Consider the following 25,666-nt stretch of genomic DNA (forward strand, 5'->3'; position numbering starts at 1 on the left):
ACAACATGACCAATCAAAAGTATCAAGTTCATCAGAAACAAGGAAATTTCTGAGAAACTGCCACAGTCAAGAGGAAGTTAAGGAGATATAATGACTATACATAATATAGTGGGATTCTGGATAAGAACAAAGACATTAGGTAAAATCAAAGGAAATCTGAATTAAATAAGGACTTTAGTTAACAACAGCTCATTTTGGCTCATTAATCTCAATAAATGCACTATATTAACAAAATATGTTAAAAAGAGAAAAAATGGGTGAGAGATGTATGGAGACTCTCTGTACTATATTTTCTATATTTTTAATTTTATAAATATAACACTGCTCTGAAAATCGAAAAGTCTATTAACAACACTCATGAGGAGTGGCAGCCTTCTTGGTTAGCCTGGCTCACAATCTGTCTCACAAATGCTTTGGCTGGGTGCCCTATGGAGGATGTGTTAAAGTTCCTGAGATAACACAACTAGAATGTGTTGTTCCTCCAGGTACCTGTCCCTTATCCTCCTATCTTGATCATCTAATTAAAGCAAAACTTTGGGTTCTTAAAAGTTTTCTTCTCAGCTTTACAAAACAGAAGGAGGATGTGTGGTAAAGGTGATGAAGACTTGCCTTGAGAAGCCCAGCATTTTACTTCTATTTTTCTTTTCTTTTCTTTTTTTTTTTTTTTTTTTTTTTTTTTGAGATGGAATCTTGCTCTGTTGCCCAGGCTGGAGTACAGTGGCATGATCTCGGCTCACTGCAACCTCTGCCTCCTGGATTCAAGTGATTCTCCTGCTTCAGCCTCCCGAGTAGCTAGGATTACAGGCTCCTGCCACCACGTCCAGCTAATTTCTTGTATTTTTAGTAGAGACCGAGTTTCACCATGTTGGTCAGGCTTGTCTCGAACTCCTGACCTCAGGTGATCCACCCGCCTCGGCCCCCCAAAGTGTTGGGATTACAGACATAAACCATGGCGCCCAGCCTACTTCTATTTTTCAAAACGTGATCTTTCTGCTGTCCCTGAAACTCTAATATAATGATAAAAATCATAAACAAGGGCAAAGAACCTCAATAGCAAAGAGAACAGTAAGAAAAGCCATACCAACAAATTTGAAAGACAGCAGAATTAGCGATAGCTTATTTAGCATATCCCCAAAAAGCTAACATTTATGGATAAACGGAGAAGCCCAAAGCCAAAGATGCTTGCAGGACAAAATCATAGAAAACTAGAAATAGTAACACTTCTGAGACAGATTATGCAGATAGAGGTGGGAATTAGTAAACAAGACAGAACACTAAATATCATGCTATGGAGCTATGTGATTGTCCCTTTACCCATAAAGGAACAGCAACAAAACTTTTGGCTTATTCTCAGAAAATACAAATCTATGGGCATGGGGACACCAGTCACACCAGAGGGCAGGAGTTCTACACTAAAACAGGCAGATTAAATGAACATCTTCTGTTTGAGATCTGAATCAAGCATTCCCTCTTTTTCTCCCACTTAGCTCTAAAACACTTGTGCCAATCATGCAACCATCTGACAGGAGGGCAGAGAAAAACAGAGAACTCAGAGTCTCCTCAGCAACCAGGCAGTCAGTTCACCCAAGAGTGAGGGCCACAATTGAGCCAGGCCTGCTCATGCACAGAATGCTCAAGTCTGCTTCTCAGGGCCTTGGAAGTGAATAGCTGCAGATTAGGGGGCATTCGAGGGCAGTCTGTAACACCAAAGACAGATTGAAATAAATAAACAGAATGCAGGAATTCAGAGGTGACAGAGAAGATACAGGAAGCTGAACAAAGTTTCAAATACCTGTAACTGAAATCCTCAACAAGTTACAGAAAAACAGATTATCTTATCTTATACTTGGAATAAAAACATGAGGTGTTAGAAAGGAGCATTCAAAGAACAAGGAAGAGTTTTTATATGTTAAAAAATATGATGATAGAAGGATGAAGAGAAACTGTCAGTGATAAATGTAAAATATAATTATAGAATGTTCATAAAATGTAGAACAAATCTATCGAGAAATTAAAAATAGGGGAGTGGATGAAAAACATAAAAAATGCAGAAACTCATTCCAGATTTCAGTCAAGTATTTTAAGTAAAGTTTTCCTGGAAAAGGAGAATAGGACAGAAGAGAGTAATATGTTCTTACAGAAATGACTCAAGAAATTTCCAAGAAATAAGTTGTACTCCGATTTAAAAATCCCAAATTCCCAAGAAAATAAATAAAAACAATAAAAGCAACACTCAGTGTCATTGTAAATCACTGGAGCACTGAGAGCCAAGACAAGATTGTAAACACCTCCAAAAATGTTTTTAAGCATATGAAGAACCAAGTATTATAAGAATATCAAATATCTTACCATAAACATTAGATACTAGAAAACGAGAAGAAAAATTACAGAGAAAGAATTCCAAGCTATAGCTACTCTAATGAAGCATAAAAATGGAAGAAAAAAAAGCCGAACAGTGTCAGACTTGTAAGTTCCTCAAAAATTTACTTCACTTGTACTTTACTTGTACTTTTACTGAGAAATGACTGATTAACATTTAATTAGAAAAAAGGTGGAAATTAAGAAAGCGTAATACATGGGATTCAAGTCACAATGTCACATACAGAAGAGGAATAATTGTCACTCCCAGCATGATGGTGAAAAGAGAGCCCCAGATGAAAAGCTGTGTATATTAGATACTATTGATTCTACAGAGAAACAGGATAGAGTGTTCAAGGAGGAATAGCTCCAAGAATGAATACAGATATAATTGGTAGATTATGAGTGTGAGTAAACTTTCTCCTCTGGGGAAAAGTTTGGAGATGCTTTAATAACAGACAAATGTATATGGAGACATAAACAAAAATGGAGTCTACCATTTATACAGTAGTAAAAACAAAACAAGTTATTTTAGACAAATGATAGTACTTATAACACACTACATCGTTGTGAATATAATTTAATAGTAATAATAACAATTTATTAATTTATTCAAAATTATGACTTTATTGGGAAAATGAGGTAAGAGAAAATGTATATGTGTAAGTAGATCAGAAAGAGTACAGGAAAGGTTAAATAATTGTTATTCTGAGTCAGAAGGCATTAAAAATGGTTAAGCTAAACAATGAGTAAAATAGAAACAATATTTTAAAATATAGAAGAAGAGAGAAGAATAAATAGTAAAATATTGATAGGAGCTTCCCATCAAAAACAAAAATATAAAATGTAGAAATAGGCTGAGGACTTGAATACATGCTTTTCAAAGATGACATACAAATGCTCAACAGGTATATAAAAAATGCTCAGCATTACAAAGTTCAACTTTGTTCAGTTCTACCGATTTTAGTTATTTCTTTTCTTCTGCTAGTTCCTCTGGGTGCAATGTTAAATCGTTAATTTTAGATCTATCCATTTTCTTGATATAGACTTGTGGCACTACAAACTTTCCTCTTAACAGTGCTTTACCTGCATCCCAGAGATTTTTAGTATTTTTAGTATATTGTTGCTGTTTTATGTCTTTCAAAAGTTTTTTTTTTAATTTCTGCCTGAATTTTGTTTTTTACCCAAAATTCATTCAGGAGGAAGTTGTTTAGTTTCCACAAAATTATGTGAGCTTTGAGAGATGTTCTTGGTAAAAATGTAAAGTAGTGCAGTTATTATGGAAAACTGAAGGGAGGTTACTTAAGAAATGAGAAATGGAACTACTACGTGATCCAAGAATCCTAATTCTGAGTATATATCCAAAGGAAATAAAATCAGTATGTCAGAGACATATGCGCTCCCCCATCTTCATTGCAGCATTATTCACAATAGCCAAGATATGAAATCAACCTAAGTGTCCACCAATATATGGATAAAGAAAATGTAGTGTACTTATCCGTATAGGTATATATATACACACACACACACACAATGGAATACCATGCAGCTTTACAAAAGGAAGTTCTGTCACTTGTGACAACATGAATTAACTTGAAGGACATCACATGAAGTGAAATATGCGAGGCACAGAAAAACAAATACCGTATGATTTCACTCACATGTGGAATCTAAAACGATAAAATTCACAGAAGCAGAGGATAGAATGGTGGTTACCAGAAGCTGGAGGGTAGGGGGAATGGGGAGATGTTGGTCAAAGGGGACAAAGTTTCAGTTAGACAGGAGGAATACATTTTTTGAGATCTATAATGCAGCATGGTGACTATAGTTAATAAAAATGTATTGTTTATTTCAAAATTGCCAAAATAGTACCTTTTAAGTGTTCTCACCACAAAAAATTGTAAGTATTTGAGGTAATGGATATTTTAGTTAGCTTGATTTAATCATTCTGCATTGTATACCTACACCATAATATTACATTTTATCCCTTAAATATATACAATTCTAAAATGTCAATTAATAATAAAAATGAATATAAATTACAAAAAAGGGCTAGAATTTTTCCATAGGCAAATGATAAACTAGCACCAATGCTGGAACACTGACCTTTCTCACTTTTTTTTCTAAAGAAGAATAAATACGTGCACTTTTGAGTCATCAGTGACATCAGTGCTGCATCTTCCTGGTTATGATCTTTTAACTCCAAAAGATTTCCTTGAAACACTGTAGATATCAATGGAGATATAACTAGGGTTAAAATATGAATATTATATGTTAAATACCCTAAGATTAGATTAGAAGAAAATAAACATGGACTATACTTAAGACAGCAAATTGAATGAATATAGGTTAATCTAAAAAATATAAGGTTAGAACCCAGCACACAGATGTGGAAGTTGTGTGTCTATGTGGTCCCAACAGCAGCCTGCCTGACCTGGAAGAGAGGTCATAGCATGGAGCTGCCGCCACCACCACTGTGAGGTCAGACCTCTGGCTGCAGACATGGACTATTGCCAGCAGAAAGACTGACGCTGCTGCACGGAGACATTAACTGGAACCATCTGTGGCTTCAGGCCAGAAGCCCCTGACTGAAGAGTTTAGATCCCTTTACTCCTGCTTCCACTGCAACCCAAAGTCAAAGGGTTAAGCTGTGCAGACCAGTTCTAGGCCAAGTAGAACACCTGGTCTCTATTCTTAGATAAGGGAGGAAGAAGGAGAGGAGAAGGAGCTAGCAAACTAGGAAAAGAAAAAAAAAAAAAAAAAAAAGGAAACTGCAGGAGCTACTGGAACTAAAAAAGGAGAGAATAAGCAAATAATGACTATAGACACAGGATTGAAATTTCTCCATTTCTCAGAAATAAAAATGTCTTACAAAATATGTTCTGTTCATGCGCCAAGAAAATCTCTTTTCTTATCCTGTTCTGAGCACTGTAATACACAAAATACAGGGTACTGTATGTAACTGTACATATAATAACATACTATATGCACAAAATAATTTATACTGTAAAGTAACGTACAAAATAATTTTAATAGTGATTGTTTCCAGACAAATACACTGGAAAGGATGGGAGATGTATGCATGTAGATTCCATGTGGAACTATGAATCAAAGTAACTATCACTTTTGAGTTATTTCTTCAGTTCATCCTGAGTTTTGTCACTTCGAAATAATGTGTTGGATATTTTCATCATTACCCAGGAGTATTTCTTTTGAGTGAGCTGATTTATTCTGATTCATTTTCGTTTTAGTGCATTTCCAATCCTCTTGGGAAATAAAAAACTAACAAAAATATTTCTTAAAAGTTTCTAAAGTGGGCACATTCTGGCCAGAAGAGGCCAGATAATCTGAGATTTTTTTTTTTATTTAAAACCTTTCAACAATGTCATTTCTGATAAAATATTTTATTCCCATTTATATATTAGTTCTACATTGCCTACATTTGAAACGTATAGATTTGGAACTTGTCATGTTCTTCATAAATAAAAGACAGGATATGTTCAGGTTTTTCTAAAGCCCCTGGTTTGGAAATTTGGCTAACATTGGTTGATTCAACCAGTTCAAATATAAGGCTCTTACTCTTGAGAGGTATGTAACTACAAGTCACCAAAGTAAAGCCGCAGAGAAATTGGTGCCATTTAGGTTGTAAATTAAAATGTTAAAAAAAAATTGCACTTGGAAAAAAATTTTTTAAAAATCAAATGTATAACTGATCACAAAATAGTATGTGACAAAAGATCTCATACAGCATAATTATATAAGATTAAAACAATAAAATATTTAGGATATATGGGGTATGTATGATAAATTACTCTTGATAGAGGAAGAGAGAGGGTATGTAAAGCATATAGGCAAAGCCCAGGATATGAATAGTTTTTCTTGTCATTTTATACAGATAAAATATTTAATTTATTTCTTTTATAACTTAAACATCAGTTTTGAATATAGCTTGATATAGGTGACATGCTGCATAGTAAAAACAACGGCATTTGGAATACCTCAAGTAAGAAATCAACAACTTTTTGAATTTTCACATGGTAGCATGCTTTTTTCCTTTGGTAAAGACAGAGGCCAAGATGGACATCAGTAACTAGACAGCTAGGAGAATGGGCAGAATAACAAGTAATATTTCTAAGAAAAAAAACGTGCAGCCTGAAATTTAACTTAAAAGATCAAAAATGCACATTATCTCTAAATTGGCTCTTGGCCACCTTGTTCTGGTATTGCAAAACCTCCAAATCATTTCATTTAAAGTCCTTATTGCATTTGCAACAAAAATTGCCAAGTGGGACCTAATTAAACTAAAGTGTTTCTGCACAGAAAAATAAATTATCAACAGAGTAAACAGACAACTTAACGAATGGGAGAAAACTATGCATTCCCAAACTATTCACAAGCTGTGCATCCAACAGAAGTCTAATATCTAGAATCTATAAGGAACTTAAACGGATCAACAGAATCTATAAGGCACCTAAACAGATCAGTTAGCCAAAAACTCATTGATCTAATTTAATAACCCTGTTAAAAAGTAGTCAAAAGACATGAACAGATGCTTTTCAAAAGAAGACGTACATCAACAAATACATGAAAAAATGCTCTTCATCACTAATCATTAGAGAAATTCTAATCAAAACCACAATGAGATATCATCTTCCCCATATCAGAATGGCTATTACTAAAAGGTCAAAAAACAACAGTTATTGGTGAGGCTGTGGAGAAAAGCGAATGCTTTATACATTGCTGGTAGGAATGTAAATTAGTTCTGCCACCGTAGAAAGAAGTTTGGACATTTATCAAAGAACTAAAAAAACAGAACTAGTATTCAACCCAGCAATCTCATTACTAAGTATATACCAAAAGGAAAATACATTATACCAAAAAGACACATGCACTCATATGTTCATTGCAGTGCTATTCACAATAGCAAAGATATGGAATAAATTTAGGTGCCCATCAATGATATATTGGATAACGAAAATGTGATACTTATACACCATACAATACTACACAGTTATTAAAAAGAAGGAGAAAATGTTCTCTGCAACAACATGGGTACAGCTGGAGGCCATTATCCTAATTAAAATAATTCAGAAACAGAAAATCTGCAGGTTCTGCAGTTTCTCATTTATAAGTGGGAGCTAAACATTGGGTATTCACAAACATAGAGATGGCAACGATAGACACTGGGGACTACAAGGGTAAGTTGAGAAGGGAGACAAGGGTTGAAAAATTAACTATTGGGTATGATCCTCAGTACCTGGGTGATGGGATTATTCATACATTCATACCCCAAACTTCAGCATCATGCAATATACCGAGGTAACAAACTTGCACGTGTACCCCCTCAAGCTGATATAAAAGTTGAAAAAAAAAGCAAAATGCATTACAGGCCTTGTCGTACCAATGAGTTGCTTGAATAAGGCAGAAGCATATTTTGTATTTTTATGTCATATTTGTAGTGCTTATCAGGATGATCAGGATGTATATTAATAAATTCTAGATAAATGTAAAACACATACACATAAAAGTGTGTGTGTGTGTCTAAAAAAACAGAAACAGAAAACCAACTACCACATGTTCTCACTTATAAATGGAAGCTGAACATTGAGTATATATGGACACAAAGAAGAGAACAACAGACACCACAGACACCAGAGCTACTTGAGGGTGGAGGGAGGTAGGAGGGTAGGGATTGAAAAACTACGAATGGCGTATTTTGTTTATTACCTGGGTGGTGAAATAATCTGTTAACCAAACCTCAGTAACATGCAATTTACCTACACATGAACCCCTGAAAGTAAACTAAAATAAAAATAAATAGATATCTGGGATAATGAATGTGTGTGTGTGTATGTGTGTGTGTGTGTGCATGTGTGTGCGTGTGTGTGCGTGTCTATATATACAAATAGAGGGGAAGGGGGAAGGAGGGAGGGAGGGGAAAAGAAAGGATGAGAGAATTATAAAGCAAATGAGTAAGTTTATAATTATGTCAAAATACAGAAGTTATCCCATAAGTTATATTAATAAACTTATCCCATAAGTTATATTAATAAATACTTTGAATAATGCCACGATTACAAGTGGAGATAATTTCAAATGGCTCAGATTATTGTTGCAGAAGTCATTGATATCTAAACAAATAACTCTGTAAAAGTTGTGATTAGAAGCATGAAAAAATGTCAAGTGGGAATATATAACAGCAATGGATTAATTCTGCCTTTGACATGGTATGTCATATAACATTTCAGATAGTCTGTATATAAGTAAATGTTAGAGGTTCAGTTACAGTTTCTCAGAGTTTATTAAATATATTTCAGGCAGATATTAGAATAGGAAAAAGGCATATAATGCCCTAGAAATGTTCAGATTAATTAATATATAACACATACTACCAAATACTTAAAGATTAAGTCGAAATAGAAATCTGATTCTCTAATAACCTCTTCAAATGCTTCCAGTATGACAAACCATTATCTCTTATAATTATTGTTCTTGGGGCCCCAATGTAATTTAACAGAATTCAACAATTATTTGTCCAGCAGCATCTTAGAAAACACCAATGACGGCATGACTTTTAGGTGTCAGAAAATATCCAGACTTAGGGAAAGAAATTAAAATATTTTAAATTCCACTATTTATTACTTATTCCTCATTGCTCTCATTTTAATCCTTACAGTTCCTTATAAATTTACAAGAGGACAAACTTCATTAATATAAAAACCAGAGTTCTGGACTCATTCAATAATTCACAAACAAGTGCAGAACTACTTACATTTTACATATCAATGAAGACTTTTTCTCTCAGAGAAAGTAAAGATATCAGGAATGTTTTGCAATTAGCTGGCCATGAAAGACAGACAATAGCATCTTGGCTGGCTCAGTGTTCTTGCCTATAACCCCAGCACTTTGGGAGGCTTAGGCAGGTGGATGACTTGAGGTCAGGAGTTTGAGACCAGCCTGGTCGACATGGTGAAATCCATCTCTACCAAAAAGCATAAAAAATTAGCTAAGTGTGGTGGTGTGCACCTGTAATCCCAGCTACTTGGGAGCTGGAGCAGAAGAATCGCTTGAATCTGGGAGGTGGAGGTTGCAGTGAGCCGAGATCCTGCCACTACACTCTGGCCTGGGGGACAGAGCAAGACACCATCTCAAAACACAAACACAAAAAACAAAAACAAAACAACCAGCATCAAGCCCTGTGATTGCCCAAAGCTATTTGGCCTTAAGAATATAATCATGGAGAACGGGGTGGGCAGGTGATTTTTCTCATGATTAAAATTCTTTTTGAACACTACATCTCTCTTACAGACCCCTCTCATCTGTAATGTGTTCAATAACATATGACCATTAAAAACTGACTTCACTGGCTGACAGAAGTTTACAATGTAAACTTTAAAACAAAAGTTATCATGGTGTTTCACAAGAAATGTACAAGAACTGTAGTAAATTCTCATCTACTTTACATTACTATTTATAAAAATAATTTCAAAATATCCTACTCAAATATTTAGTTCATAAAAACGAAAATCAACACAAATAATAACAAAAATCTATAATAATCGTTTGTACTTGTTAGTCTTAGAATTAAAATAATGGATACAAATTACTTGGATTTAGTACATGCTTTTCCTATTATTCTTTTTTAAAAATCCTCATTTTGGTTGGGAACTATTCTCCATATCAAGGAAGGTAATATAGATATGGAAAACAAATTCTGTGACAGTTAATTATCCACATAATGTTAGGAGATATGGGAGTAAAAACATCTATTGTATCATTAAACACAGAAATGAAATACTTTAGTGATATTCAAGAAACTGAGTCCTAAAGATGGGCTATTTTAACATTTTTCTTATTAATTACCTGACATCCTGCTTGTCGAAACAAATAATGTTACTGGCCTCTGCTCATGAACATAAAATAAAGTATTATCACCCTATCCTCTCACTCGGTAGTAGCTTAGCTCCTCATTCATACAAGACCTGATTCAAAATTGCTGTTATTATTTTAAAACACTCTGAGGATATTTCGCAACCTATTTCACAGCTTTTTAACTCTTTACTCTTTCTGCTTTCTTGCACTTTCCTAATATGGGAAGTTTTCTTTTCCTTTCATCTAAACTAGCTCTCTTAAGCTTGTTCAAACATGGCTCTTTTCCAGTACTTTATTGTTGCAGAGATTTTTCCATTTCAGATCATGTTAGACTTTTATTCGTTCTTATACACATTTTTAATTTTTGATTTATTTTGTAATATTAATATAAAAATTAGTCTTCAAAATAGTTATATATATATTAACTCTTTGAACTATTTTATTGAAATGCACTTTGTAGAATAAGAGACATCCACATTCGGGAAGTGAGTGTGACTAGGACAACCATATATTTATTGAGCAAAGCCTCAGGATGCCTATGGTTTATCAGGAACTGTGGCTCAAGGGAAGATGGTCCTGCTTTTTGTCTATAATTTGCTGAAGAGACATATTATTAATAATAATGGCACAATAGTTACAAATAGCTCTTTGTACCAAGTTGAAAGGGATCATAGAAGAAGGTGAGTTTTTGTCTGCCTGAGTGCAAAGGGAACGCTTCACATAAAATTAAAAAGATATCGGGGAGAAATTTTATAATAATTTAGTTCACTTTCTTGAAAAACATAAGCATTGTATTCCTCAGACTCACTGAGGAATACGGTGATTAAATATGCTGATAATATTTACCCAGTTTATTAGTGATAGTTCAGAAGTATGACTTGGATCACAAATCAGTCTTAATACTTCAAAAGTTGATAGACACAGGGCAGGAAAAGGGATAATTAAAATATACAACCTTACATTTATTCTTTAAGTGGAGATACTGGATGAACTGGAGAGCAAGCAGAATCTAGGAATCTAGATTATTATGGGAAATGTTAGCTCGGATTTTTTTTCATTTACTTTTTTATTTGGGAAAGTTATCCCAAACAACTATTTCTCCATAGGCTAAATACATGGTTAACAGTTTGAGCACTGAAAAAGATTTTCAAGCTATACTGTGATTCAACACCTTCCGACTCCCTGAGGCTTTACCAAGGACAGGTACTAATAAATGCATATTGATAAAATTAATAAAATAGAAATTAATGCTTTGTGTCATAGCTTTTATTAAATATCATTTAAGAAAATGCTTTTTTATGTATTTACTTTCATAATTTTACCTTTTTCTTTTTCTTTTCTTTTTTTTTTTTTGAGATGGAGTCTCACTCTGTCGCCCAGGCTGGAGTGTAGTGGCAGGATCTTGGCTCACTACAACTTCTGCCTCCCAGGTTCACACCATTCTCCTGCCTCAGCTTCCCGAGTAGCTGGGACTACAGGCGCCCACCACCACGCCCGGCTAATTTTTCGTATTTTTAGTACAGACGGGGTTTCACCGTGTTAGCCAGGATAGTCTCAATCTCCTGACCTCATGATCTGCCCACCTCGGCCTCCTATTATTTTTTTAAGGAGAATTTGTAAGAAATTCTTGGGTATATTTTGTCCCATACACACTTCTATAACTGTAGCATAAAAGACTCCAACTAAGACCAACGTTACAAGGAATTTGATGATCCTTTGCACAAATGTAGTACATTTTCTTATTAGTAAAATTATACCATTTTCACATGTATTGTTTGGACAGTACATAGGCTGTTAGACAACTATTAAGTAGTTTTCTGAAATTATTGATGAGGAATAAATTATCATATTCTATTAGAAGCCCTACATTCAACAAATCAAAGACTATCTGTGGCCCTCAGATTGAGCTGAGCCTCTTAAAGTTAATCAAATGTCTATAAATCTTTCCTCATAACAAAAGAGCTGATTGATTCTGTTTCACTTTGAGAAATGACTAAGAGTCCACAAATCCATCACTCAGCACCAATATATAGTTTAGTTGTGAAAGGGCTTCTTTCTTTTTTTTCCTGCTCATAAAGAAAAAGGGGAAAAATCCCATTTGGCTGGTCAAGGATTTTCCATTTCAAAAGCAATTTGTCCTTTCAGGGCTATCAGCAATATGGCTTTTTAAATACTCACCTTTAACTTTGACTCAGCAGTCTTGTTTTATAGGCTGTTCACACAAATTCTACCTAGGGGGACAAAGTATTTCTAAATTTCTGTGGGGAAGTAGTTTATCTTACTTATCTCTAAGTTATCAACTGAGTTGTTGAGTACTAGTTTGAATTATTTTTTAATATCCCTGATAGTAACTATATGGAGTTTTTAATTTATGTTTTTATATTCTTCTAATTACATATAAACTTTTTTAAATGGTGGAATTTATGCTGCAGTTTACAAACTGACTCCATTTTTGTAAATTCTGAATGCTATTTTCTACCTGTTTTTTATAAGTAACACAGATCTCAGATATTAAATTCTGAATCTTTTTACAGAATGTTAAAATTCATGAAGCATTCTTTAAAATGTATACCCTCTTAAAATAGTTGTATATATCAGCATTGTGTTGATGGACTTACTGCTTTTCCTTAACCATCTAGAAAGCAATAGAGAAACAACAATTATTTCTCCGATATTTTCTTTTCTGTTTGGATATATTCCCATTTCTTGTCAATCTAATTCATTTTGACATCTTAAAATATTTTATTTATTTTAATAAATGTCTTAGTCAGTTTGGGCTACTATAACTAATTAATACAGACTGGGTGGCTTAAACAATAAACATTTATTTCCCACAGTTTTGGAGCAGGGAAAGTTCAAGATCAAGGTGCTGGCAGATCCTGTCTCTAGTGAGGGCCCAATTCCTGACTCGTAGATAGGCACTTTTTCCATATGTCCTCCCATGGTTGAGAGAGATAGAGATCAAATCTCTTGTATCTCTTCTCATAAGGGCATTAATCCCATCATGAGGGCTCCACTCCCATGACCTAATTATGCCCCCAAAGCCCTATCTTCAAATATTATCATATTGGGGATGATAGTTTTTGTTTATTTTTAAATAGACTTGATTTTTTATAACATTTTAAGCTTATAGCAAAATTGAGTAGAAGGTATGGCGATTTCCCACGTGTCTCCTCCCTGACACATGCATCACCTCCTTCATTATCAATATCCACAGAAGAAAGGTACATTTGTTACAACTGATGAACCTATACCGCTACTACATAATCACCCAAAGCCGGTCATTTTCATTACGGTCACTATTAATATTGTACATTCTATGGGTTTGGACAAACATATAATGATATGTATCCACCATTATAGTATCATACAGGGTATTTTCACCAACCTAAAAATCTGTGCTCTACCTCTTGACTCAACCCTCCCCCAAGCCCCTGGCAACCACTGCTGTTTTTACTATCTCCATAGCTTTGTTTATACAGAATGACATATATTTGGAATCATACAGTATGCAGCCTTTTCACACTGACTTTCTTCACTTCACAGTATGTATTTGTTTGCTCCATGTCTTTTTATGGCTCGATAGCCCTTTTTTAACATTAACATTCCATTGTTTGTATGTACCACATTTTATTTATCAATCCACCTACTAAAGGACATATTGTCTATGCAAGTTTTGGCAATTATGAATAAAGGTGTTATCATAAACATCCAGGTGCAGGATTTTGTGTGGACATACTCTCAACTCCCTTGGATAAATACCAAAGGGCACAATTGCTGGATCATATGTTATGAGTATGTTTAGTTGTGTAACAAGATTAGGGTTTTATATATGTATTTTGTGGTGAACACAAACATTCAGTCCATAGTACCTGTTAAATTTTTTCTTCACCCTATATTTGTGTGTGCAGTTATTCATTTTTATTTGTCAATTAAAGTGCTGTTTTTGAATATTATATCACTTCTGTTGGGTGCTATTCAGCATTTTTTATTCCTTCTGTTAGACTATAGGTAGTATTCCTTGGAGGCATGTAAAATAACAAAAGTTCTTGGTTTACATCAATAATTGACAAGGAATCCCTTGTTTTGCAAAGCACTTTTGCCTAGAGACAGATAAAATGGATTTATTGAATCTTTATGTTGAGTCTGTGGGGATTTTAAATAAAATATGAATTCATTGTAAAGCATCAGGAAAAATAGAATTGCATTTCCAATGTATTTCTAATACAACAAAGAATATATGTCAAATAATATGAAATTGACATCTCTACATACGGAAATGTAAAGTTTAAATTTTTTTGAAAATTCAGCATGGAGATTATAAATACAAAAATAGATACAAGCAGTGTGATACTAATGGGAGATTTTAAAATAACTTGAATCAGATTTCTTGTATAAAAATTATACAAATATGAATTCATAAATACATAATGTTCGTCTAAATTATGCCTGAGGCAAATCTAACATTATTCAAAAATTCAACTGTTTAGAGTTTACGTAACCCTATAATTTAAAGGTATATTGTTTCAGCTTCTTACAATTACCAAGTAGGATTAGATGTAAACTCAGTGTGTGTGTGTGTGTGTGTGTGTGTGTGTGTGTGTGTGTATGTGTAGGTTTGCGTGTTACTCTAAAATCAGAAGATATGGGTTTAGATTGCTGATTAATTGTATAATCAAAGTTTACTGGACACTTCTACAGATAATCAAAAGAAACTTTATGTTCATTATGTCCAAAACAGGGCTATTCTTATTACACATCAACAAGTCCTTGGATATTCGATCTTGGAGCCATAAATAATTATCAATCCATTCATATATTCAAGCCGAAAACTTGCAAGTAGTCAAAACACCTTCTTGTTATTTATTCTTACTTTTTACCCATTCCCTTTATTTATTCAGCAAGTCATCATGCTTTGTCACCTATCAATAGTCTCCCCTCGAAATGCAGAAATCTTAACAATACAATTCTGATTAAAAGATACATCTGTTTTTTTCTGCATCCTATGAAGTTATCAAACCAGAAAATTCCATCATGTAAACTTTCTTAATCTCTTCAGAGGAAACTACTATGGTCAGAGACACCTATCAATCCATCACTATCCTTTGCTTGCTCTAGAAATTTGTATAAATAGAATCACACAATACATGCTTCAGTGTGTGGCTTTTCTGGCTCAGGAACATATCTGCAAAACTTGCTAATATCTTATGTATCAGTTTTTTAAATGAGATTTGTGTACCATTTTGTGAATACTACAGTTTACCCATTTATTCTCCTATAGAAGGAACTTTTGGTTGTTTACTGTGTTGGCATATATGAATAAAGTGATAATTTTTGTATCTCTTGGATAAATATATACACGTTGCATTGCTAGGTCAAAGTATACAAATGTATTCCAGTTCATAAAGAACTGACAAAATGTTTTCCAAAGCATTTGTATAACTTTACATTACCACTAGAAAAATATGTGAGTTCTGCTTGCTCTATATATTCCCTAATATTTGGTGTTATGACTTGTTTTAATTTTTACAATTCTAAAGAGTATACAGTACTAAAATATTATGATTTAAATTTGCATTTCCTTAACGACTATTTAATTTTTGTTGGTCATTCATTTAAATTTGTTGTGTCTATTCAAGTCTTTACTGACAACTTAAAAGAGGTCATTATATATTCTGGTATATTGGTATATATATCACAAATATATGATTCCCACTTACTGTGTATTCTTGCCATCTCTGGCATGCCTCAATTTTCTTAAGTGTGCATTTTTTAAAATTAAGTTTAATTTTTAAAAATTGACATATAATAATTGTACATATTTACGGGGTGCATAGTGATGTTTTGATATATGAAATGTAGTGACCAGGCCAGAGTAATTAGCATATCCATAATCTCAGATTTTATCTTTCTTTGTGTTGGGAACAATCAATATCCTTCTTCTAGATATTTGAAACTAATATTGTTGTTAACTATAGCTTTTTACAGTGCTATAGAACACTAGAATTTCTATCTAGCTATAATTTTGTGTCCTTTCACAAATCTCTCTCCCTTTCTTAGTCTTCCAAAGGCATTGTCAAATGTAGTATCTTCAAATAAATGAAATAAAGGAATTGCATTATATTTTACTTTCCCTCTTTTTATATTATTTAATTCATTGTTGTAACTAAAATTTCTATGCTCTTTCTAGGTTTTTAAGGTAAAAACTCAGAAAATTCATATTAAGCTTTTATTTAAGGATACAAATTCTTTTCAAAGAACTGTTTCAGTTTTATCTCACAGATTTTAATGTTTTATTTCCCTAAAAATTTATATTAAACTACTTTTTAGTTTCCCTTTGGATTTTTTCTTCAATGAAATATTTAGAAGTGCATGTATGAAAATTATTTTTCAAATATTTCAAACCTACACCGCATGTATCATTTTCCAAATATTTAGTTTTCCAGAGTTGCTTTTGATTTCTAATGGGTTTGATATAGTGAAGGTGCATAACTTGTATCATATTCAATATTTAAAGGTATTAGACATTAGGACCACAATATATTCAGCTTGGCGCCTTGAAAATAAAAGCGCCTACCCTTCTGTTTTTGCATTTAGATTTCTATAGATGGAATTCAATTAGATCAAGCTGGTTAATGGTTCAAGTTTTCTGTGTTCTTTCTGATTTTCTGTCTACATATTATAACAATTGTTTGGATAGAGATATTGAAGTTTCTAGTTATGATTGCAGATTTTTCAGTTTTTTCTTACAGTTTAATTTGTTTAATGTATTTTGAAGTTATGTTATTCGTTGTGTAAATATTTGGAATTGTTATGGTTTATTGATAATTTTATCTCTTTAGCACTATAAAATGATCCTCTTTATCCTTGTAAATATTCTTTGATCTGAAATCTACTTTGCCTCTTATTAATAACATTCCACCTTTACATCTAGGATCATTTTTTTCCTTTCCAAAAAATTTGATTTATTTTATTTCTTGTGGTGTAAGCATACTTATGATACATGATTTTTTTTTAGCTCTTCTTGAGTCTGAAAATGTCATTTCATTTTCTGTTCAAAAGATATATTTTGGTGGTATAAAATTTTAGTTTAAGATTTTTTCTTTTCAGGACTTAAAATATGTTAACTTCAGTATCCTCTCATTTTCATTGTTTCCAATTGTTTCCATGGGAAGTCTATTGTAATTCTCATCTGCTTTTCTCTGTAAATAATGTGTCTTAAATGTAATTTTTTTTTGTTAGGATTTTCTCTTTATAATGGGTTTTAAGCAATTTAATTATGATGACCTTAGCATTGTTATTGTTGGTTTTGATTGGGTTCATTGAGCTTCCTGAATCTATGAGTTCAAGTTTCATCAAATACTTAATATTTTTTGCCATCATTTCTTCAAATATGGTATTTTCCCCTCTCTCATCCCCTGTCAGGATTCTAATTACATGAATACCTTCAGCTGCTTGAAGTTGTTTCACAGGTCACTGGTGCTCTCTTTAGTCTTTTTTGTTTCTTCTGTCTCTGTTTCATTTTGGTAGTTTCTATCTCTGCGTCAAATTCACTGATATTTTACCTTCCGTGTATGTATTATCTTCTGTTAACCCCATTCAGGGTATATTTCATCTTAGCCATTGTAATTTTTATTCGTATATTTTAAATTGAATAATTGTCTATGCCTAACATATATCTAATTAATAGGATTACTATTTCCTCTGTGTTCTAAAACATATTAATTTAATTATAAGAACTGTTTTAATGTCCTTGTAAATGAATTTTATCATGTGTCATTTCTTTGTCTGTTTATATTAATTTTTCTCCTAATGGATTATTTTTTTGTGTGTGTATTTTTGTGTGTATGCCTTGTAATTTTTGATTAGATGTCAGATTTTGTGTGTTTTATTCTGTGGACTGGATATTTTTGTTATTCTTTAAATATTCTCATAGTTTATATAGAAAAATTAAATTATTAGAAAACAATTTTATTGTTCTAGGGTAGGCTTTTAATTTTTTTATGCAGAACTTTAGTCCAGGGTTATTTTTCCTGATTACTAAATAATATCCTTCTGTTTATTCTACCCAATTCTCCCTGTCATATCAGTTTTATTTTTTTCCAAGCTAGTTGATGAGAATATAACCTTTACATACCTCTGTGAGCAACCAGAATTTTTCTCTGTTTCATTCTGGAGGTCATTTTCCCCCTTATCCTTGTGTACTTTCTCACATGCATGCAATATTCAAGACTTTTAATCAAAGAAAAAATTTTAGGGGAAGTGTTTTGTAGATCTCTTGATCCCTCTCCTTTTTCTCAGGAGCTTCCTTTTCTCGCATTCTTTTACCCCTGAATTTTTGCTAACTTGACCCCCAACATAACACAACTTTGTTGTTTCAACTCAGAGTTTCAAGATTTCTTTGGACTCCTCCTGTCTTAAAACTACCTCCAGGAAATGAGATGGAGCAATTGTAGGGTTCACCTCATATATTTCCTTTCCTAAAGCCACACTTTCTTAGTTTCTAATGCTTGAAAGCTGGAGTTTTGTTTCTGTTCTTGCTCCATATGCTTTGGTTTTTATTTGTTTGCTTGGTTTTTTCGTTGTTTATAGCACAAGGGGAATCTGGTCCTCATGGCCTACAGTAAAACTCTCTATTTTAAAGGGTTGTTTTGCCCACTTATGGACTTCTGCATTGGCATATATTTATATTTCTCTCTAGGTAGAAAACTGCAATTCCATGGCCTTCTTGCCTCCACTTTTATGTATTTATTTATTATTTATTCATTTACTTTTTTGAGTTGTTTGTTTTTAAGATGTGGGCTTTCATTGAAATGATCTCATGCCAGTGTACAGGTAAGCCCTGGGTGCTTCCACACCTCCACCGGGGAGACAAAAAGCCTTTACGCATCTCAAGTTGGAGGACAAAAAAGAGGGCAATGAAGGTTGACCAATCAAAATAAAAATCAATTAAGATGAAGGTTTTAAAGATTTGCATCATATTATAATTTACACAAAAGCAATACTGTCATCTACCTTGTGTGGAATCAGGAGAAGCCTGGGCCATTTTTCTCAAGAAGTGAGGTGGCTATTGAAAGGTCAAGGGCCCTCCTATAACAATACTTCTCAGATATTTGTAATGTCTATAAAAAAAAGAAAGAACAATGGACAGGGCAGATTGGCTCACATCTGTAATTCTAATGCTTTGGGAGGCTGAGGCAGGAGGATCATTTGAGAACACAAGTTGGAGACCACCCTGGGTAACAGAGGGAGACCTTATCTCTACAAAAAAAGAAAAAAAAAAATAGTGAGATGTGGTGGTGCATGCTTATTTTCCTAACTACTGAGAAGGCTGAGGCTACAAGATTGTTTGAGCCCAGGAGTTACAGAAGCTACTGTGTCCGGAATTGGTTCCTTCCGGTGGGATCTTGGTCTCGCTGACTTCAAGAATGAAGCAGCAGACCCTTACACTGAGTCTTACAGTTCTTAAAGATGGTATTTCCAGAGTTTGTTCCTTCAGATGTTCAGATGCGTCTGGAGTTTCTTCATTCCGGTGGGTTCCTGGTCTTGCTGACTTCAGGAGTGAAGCTGCAGACCTTCACAGTGAGTGTTACAGCTGTTAAAGATGGCGCGTCCAGAGTTGTTTGTTCTTCTGGGTGGGTTCGTGGTCTCACTGACTTCAGGAGTGAAGCTGCAGACCTTCATGGTGAGTGCTACAGCTCATAAAGGTAGTGCAGACCCAAAGTGTGAGCAGCAGCAAGATTTATTGTGAAGAGCAAAAGAACAAAGCTTCCACACTGTGGAAGGGGACCCCAGCGGGTTGCTGCTGCTGGCGCACGTGGCCTGCTTTTATTCCCTTATTTGGCCCCACCCACATCCTGCTGATAGGTCCATTTTACAGAGTGCTGATTGGTGTGTTTACAAACCTTTAGCTAGACACAGAGCGCTGATCGGTGCATTTACAATCCTTTAGCTGGACAGAAATGTTCTCCAAGTCCCCACCCAATTAGCTAGACACAGAGTGCTGATTGGTGCATTTACAAACCTTTAGCTAGAAGCAGAGCACTGATTGGTTTGTTTACAATATTTTAGCTAGACAGAAAAGTTCTCCAAGTCCCCACCCGACCCAGAAGCCCAGCCGGCTTCACCTCTCACTACAGTGATCTAGAATTGTACCGCTGCACTACATTCTGTTGCTTGGGAAGCAGAATAAGATTCCTATCTGGAAAAAAAAAAAAAAGAAAGAAAGAAAAGAAAAGACAAAAAGAATAAGAAGGTACAATTAAAGTCCTCCACAGCCACATTATAGAACTTTGGAGATGCTCACTCCAAACTACTGCTGTCACCTTACCATTCCAGTTTTAAAATCCTGAGTCAAACAAAAATAATAAAATAAAATAACATAACATAAAACCATACCCAATCTCATCTTGTTTTCTGTATAAGTTAGGCTTTGTTATTAAAAGATGTAACACAATTAAGTAACCATCGTCTTCTTCCTGTCTGCTGATCCACATCTGCTGGAACGTGGACAGCAAGGCTGGGATGGAGCCATTGATTCACACCAAGTTGTTGATCTCATAGGTAGTCATGATCTCGATCTTCATTATGCTAGGAGACAGGCTGGTGATCTGCATTCTGTCTGTGATGCCTGGGTGCACAGTAGTGCAACCACACAGCACTGTGTTAACATATAGGTCCTTGCAGATAGAATTGAATTGAAAACAGATTGATGGAATTGAAGACGGTTTCATGGATGCCACAAGATTCCATGCCCAGGAAGGAAGGCTGGAAGAAAGCTTCTGGGCAGCAGAACCACTTGCTGCCAATGGTGATCACCTGACCATTGGGCACCTCACAGCTCTTCTCCAAGGAGGACCTGGAGGCTGCAGTGGCCATCTCCTGCTTGAAGTGCAGGGTGACGTAGTACAGCTTCTGCTTGATGTCATGCACTGCTTCCCACTGGGCAGTGGTGGTGAAGCTGTAGCTGTGTTTCCTGAGGATCTTTATGAGGTAGTTCCTCAGATCTCCACCAGCCAGGTGCAGACACAGAATGGTGTGGGGGAAGGCATACCTCTTGTAGACACTCACAGTGTGGGTGACCCCATCACTGCAGTCCATCATGATGCAAGTGGTACAGCCAGAGGCATACAGGGACAGTGCAGCCTGGATGGCCACATACATGGCTGGGATGTTGAAGTTCTCACACATGATCTGGGTCATCTCCTCAGGAATGGCTTGGGATTTGGGGTTGGGGAGCGCTCGGGCAGCAGCACAGAGTGCTCCTGGGGAACCACGCACAACTCAGTGTAGAAGGTGCAGTGCCAGATCTTCTTCATGTCATGCCAGTTGGTGATGATGCGGTGTTCCATGGGCAACTTCAGGGTCAGGATCCCGCACTTGCTCTGAGCCTCATTTTCCATGTAAGTGTCCTTCTACCCCATGCCCACCATCATGCCCTGGTGCCAACGGGTGCCCCACTGTAGAAGAAGGGAAGACTGTCTGGAGTAGGGCGGGGAACACTTGCCTGCCAAGCAGCTCTTGCTCTTGCTATCTGTTAATGATGAGCTCAGCAATAGCCTCATCCATGGTAAGCTGAGTGGCAGGTGTGGACCCGTGGGAAGTGGCGAGGAGAGACGGTCTTTGCTCGTGGGCTGGATGCAGTCTCCACCCTGCCTCAATTCTTTCTGATGAGTAGTCAGACATCAAATATGTTGTAGTTTCTCTGAATATATTGTATCATTTTTCTGTGGATACTTTCATGCTTTTGTCTTCATCTTTAGATATTGGCTGCATAGTTGTGATTTGCCTAGGTGTATTTCATTTGAATGCATTTGCACCTCTCTTTAGGATCATTAAATTTGCTGAATATATAAGTTTAAGGTTTGTACCAATTTGGGGATATTTTCACTACTGATTATAAAATATTTTAATCCGTCCATTTACTGTCTTTTTTTGGGACTCTGATTACCAATGTTTAATGATTGATATTTTCTCACATATCAGTGAGTCTTTATTTTTGCTTTAATGTTTTTTTCTTCAATTTTAGACTCAATAATTTAAATGATTTACTTTCAAGTTCAATGACTTTATCATCTGCCATCTTTGATCTGCTATTATGTACATCAAGTAAGCTTTTCATTTGAATAAATTTTTAAACTCTAAAAGTTTTATTTGATCATTTCCACAGTTTCCATTTTCCTTCTGAGTTTCCTTTTTTATTCATTTATTCCTTCTTTCGTATTTTCCTTTAAGTTCTTGAAAAAATACACACAGACACAGACACACACACACACTTATATACTGCTTTATAGTTCTTATCTGCTAATTGCAATGTCTTGGTTATTTTAGGTTCATTCTGTATTGTCTGATTTTTCTCTCAACTCTGGCCACATTGTTCTGTTTCTACACAGATTTAGTAAATTTGTAATTGTATACTAGACATTATGAATGGTACGTCTTACTGGTTCAGAATTCTGTTACGTTCTTCTGAAGTGTATTTATTTTTCTTCAAGTAAGCAGTTAGCTGTCTGTAGTCAAACTTCAAACTATGCCTCCCTTAGGTGGTCAACAGCTGAAATACCTATTCAGTGATTTTGGCTTTCCCTGTCTGCCTACTGTCTGATCCTTCTTGTGTCTCTCAAGCACATGCATAATTTAGCAACCAGCCACATATTTAGTGGAGTTTATATGCATATCTGCAGCTTTCTTCCATTACTTCTTTAATTTTTGACCTGCTCTGTTTGGCCTGACAGGTGTCCATTCACCTGTCAAGTCAGAGAGGCTGCAGCTTGCCACGCTTATATCAAATTTTGTAGATTGAGAATGAGCTGAATTTTTTTCTTTAAATGGCAAACTGGAGAAGCTCACTCACTCTCTCTCTCTGTCCTCCAGGCTAATTTTTTAACATTAACTCTTCTCTAGCCCCTCTGTTATTTATGTCACTCATTAGCACCTTCAAAAATGTGTTTTCATCTATCTGTCTAGCTAGCTGGCTATCATGTATCTGAGATTCCATAGTTGCTATCTATAATAATTAGTCCACCCAATTCTAAAAATCTTAACCTTGAGTTGAAATAAAATTCACTGCCTCATGTGTATGCTTCAAATGGCCCCAAATTTATCAAAACACAAATTACTACTTTGTTTTTTACAATATTTTAATGAGGCTCCATAGTTTTTTATGAACCATTGTTTGCTTTAGTCTTGTCACAAGATTCTTTATGATTATTGACAATTATCTCCTCTCATATGGTACCATTTGTTAGATATCTCAAAATCTCAACATCAAAAAAAATAACCCCACATAACCAAATTAAAATATGGGCAAAAGATCTGTACAGACAATTTTCAAAGAGGACATACAAATGGCCAATAAGTATATGGAAAATGCTTCTTCGTTACAAATGAGAGCTGCTGTCTTTCTGGCATTAAAGAACATATGCCACTCTCATTCTGAATTGTACCCTCTTTCTAGAATAAATACATATTTTAATGTATAAACATTAAATAGTTTAAATAAACTATGTATTAAATACATAGTTTCAAGCAGTTCTTTAATTGAGGATATTTAATTGATGCCGTTATTTAATACTAAGCTGCTACAGAGAAGTTGAGAAATTACCTTATGAAGACAAGGTAACTTAACCAATATGTTAAATTACTAAAAAATAATGTTACTCTAGTCTTCTTAAAGTATCAGATTTTGTTGTAAAATTAATAAAATACATGATAAAACAATGTCAAGGAGTGAAACAGTCATCTTCATATCAGAGACTATATTGGAATCAAATATTAATTCATATTTTTATAATCACGAAAAATAACATTTGATGGCATAATTCTTATTTTCTGCCATGTGAAGACATCATTGATCTAGGTTTTTACAACTTAAAATGTCTATGACTCTAGGATATTAAGTCTTAATGGGGGCAATATAGTTCTCAAAAAGAATAAACTAGATTTATTTTTTTGCAAGGGGGCAAAAAAATTTTAGACATTGTAATTGCTCTTGGCCTCCAGATTCATCTGTACCAGAAAAACTTATTGTCTGGAATTTAGTTACTCTTGTTTCGTTTTCTCGGGTATCAAGTGAGCAGCACTGACACTGAGTTTGGGAGATATATTATTATGAATGCGTGGCTGTGATTGGAGGATTGTAAGAGGAAGCCTGCACATAACAAACGTATTGGCTGTCACTAGCGGCTCTGTAAATGTTGTTTATATTTGATTTTCAGTTTTCATGGGTGAATTGGGCTTCAAGAATTAAATAAAAATAGTTTATATTTCATTTCTTAATCCTACAGTATTTATTCAACTCATTATTAACTTTGGCAAGTGCTGGAAAAAAAAGTATTCACAGTATCTGAATAAACAACTTGCACCTAGTTACTTAACACATTATTACATATTATCTTTCCTTGCAAGCAAAAGCTAAAAGTTGACAATAAGATAATTTTTAAGAATTTAATGACTAAATTGTTTTAATTTTGCTTGAGAAAATAATTTTGAATAACTTTTATAAGTTGATTAAATTATCATTGTTTATATAAATTGCCAATTTCACATGTAATTTCATACATTCTAATATATATATACTATATTAACATTATGTAGCAAATTCAGTTGTAAAGATGTTTGATGTTACTATCTTTTACATTTTAATTTTGCTTTTAACAAAATTATATTTTGTTGTTCTTTATATTAGTCACTTTTTTAATATCAATTTTTACTGTCTATACTTGAGCTTTAATATGATGTTATAGGATACATAGTAAAATGGTTACTACAGAGAGGTAGATTAACATATCTAACAACTCACGCTACTTATTTTGTGAGAAGAGCAGCTAAACTATACTTTATATAATAAAAATTCCTCATAAAATACTATCTCATTAACCTTAATTCTAATGCTGTACAGTAGATCTCTAGTCTTGTTTATCTTACATATCTGCAGTTTGGGATCCTTTGATCTACATCTCCCTATTTTCTGCCCCCACCACTTGTGGTAAACACTGTTTCAAACTCTGTATCAGTGTTTTTAGGCTCTTTTAAAAAAATATTCCACAGATGAATGAGATCATGCAATATTTTTCTTTCTGTGTCTGGCTTACTTTACATAGCCTAATGCCCTTCAGGTGCATTCATGATATGGCAAACGGCAAGATCTACTTTTTTAAGGTTGATCATTTGCTTTATCCATTTGTCCATCAATGAGCATTTAATATGTTTCCATGTTTTGGCTATTTTGAATAATCTTGCTATGCACACGGGAAGGCAGATATTTTTAAAAGGAGGAGATTTCAACTCCTTTTAGTATATACCCAAAAAAGGGATTGCTGGGTCATATGCTATTGTATTTTTAATTTATTTAGGAACTTCCATTCTGTTTTTCATAATGGCTGTACCAATCTACATCCCCACTAACAGTGCACTAAGGTTCCCTTCTCCCTACACC

The sequence above is a fragment of the Pongo pygmaeus genome, chromosome 14 (assembly GCF_028885625.2).
Source record: "Pongo pygmaeus isolate AG05252 chromosome 14, NHGRI_mPonPyg2-v2.0_pri, whole genome shotgun sequence".
Classification (NCBI taxonomy): Eukaryota; Metazoa; Chordata; class Mammalia; order Primates; family Hominidae; genus Pongo; species Pongo pygmaeus.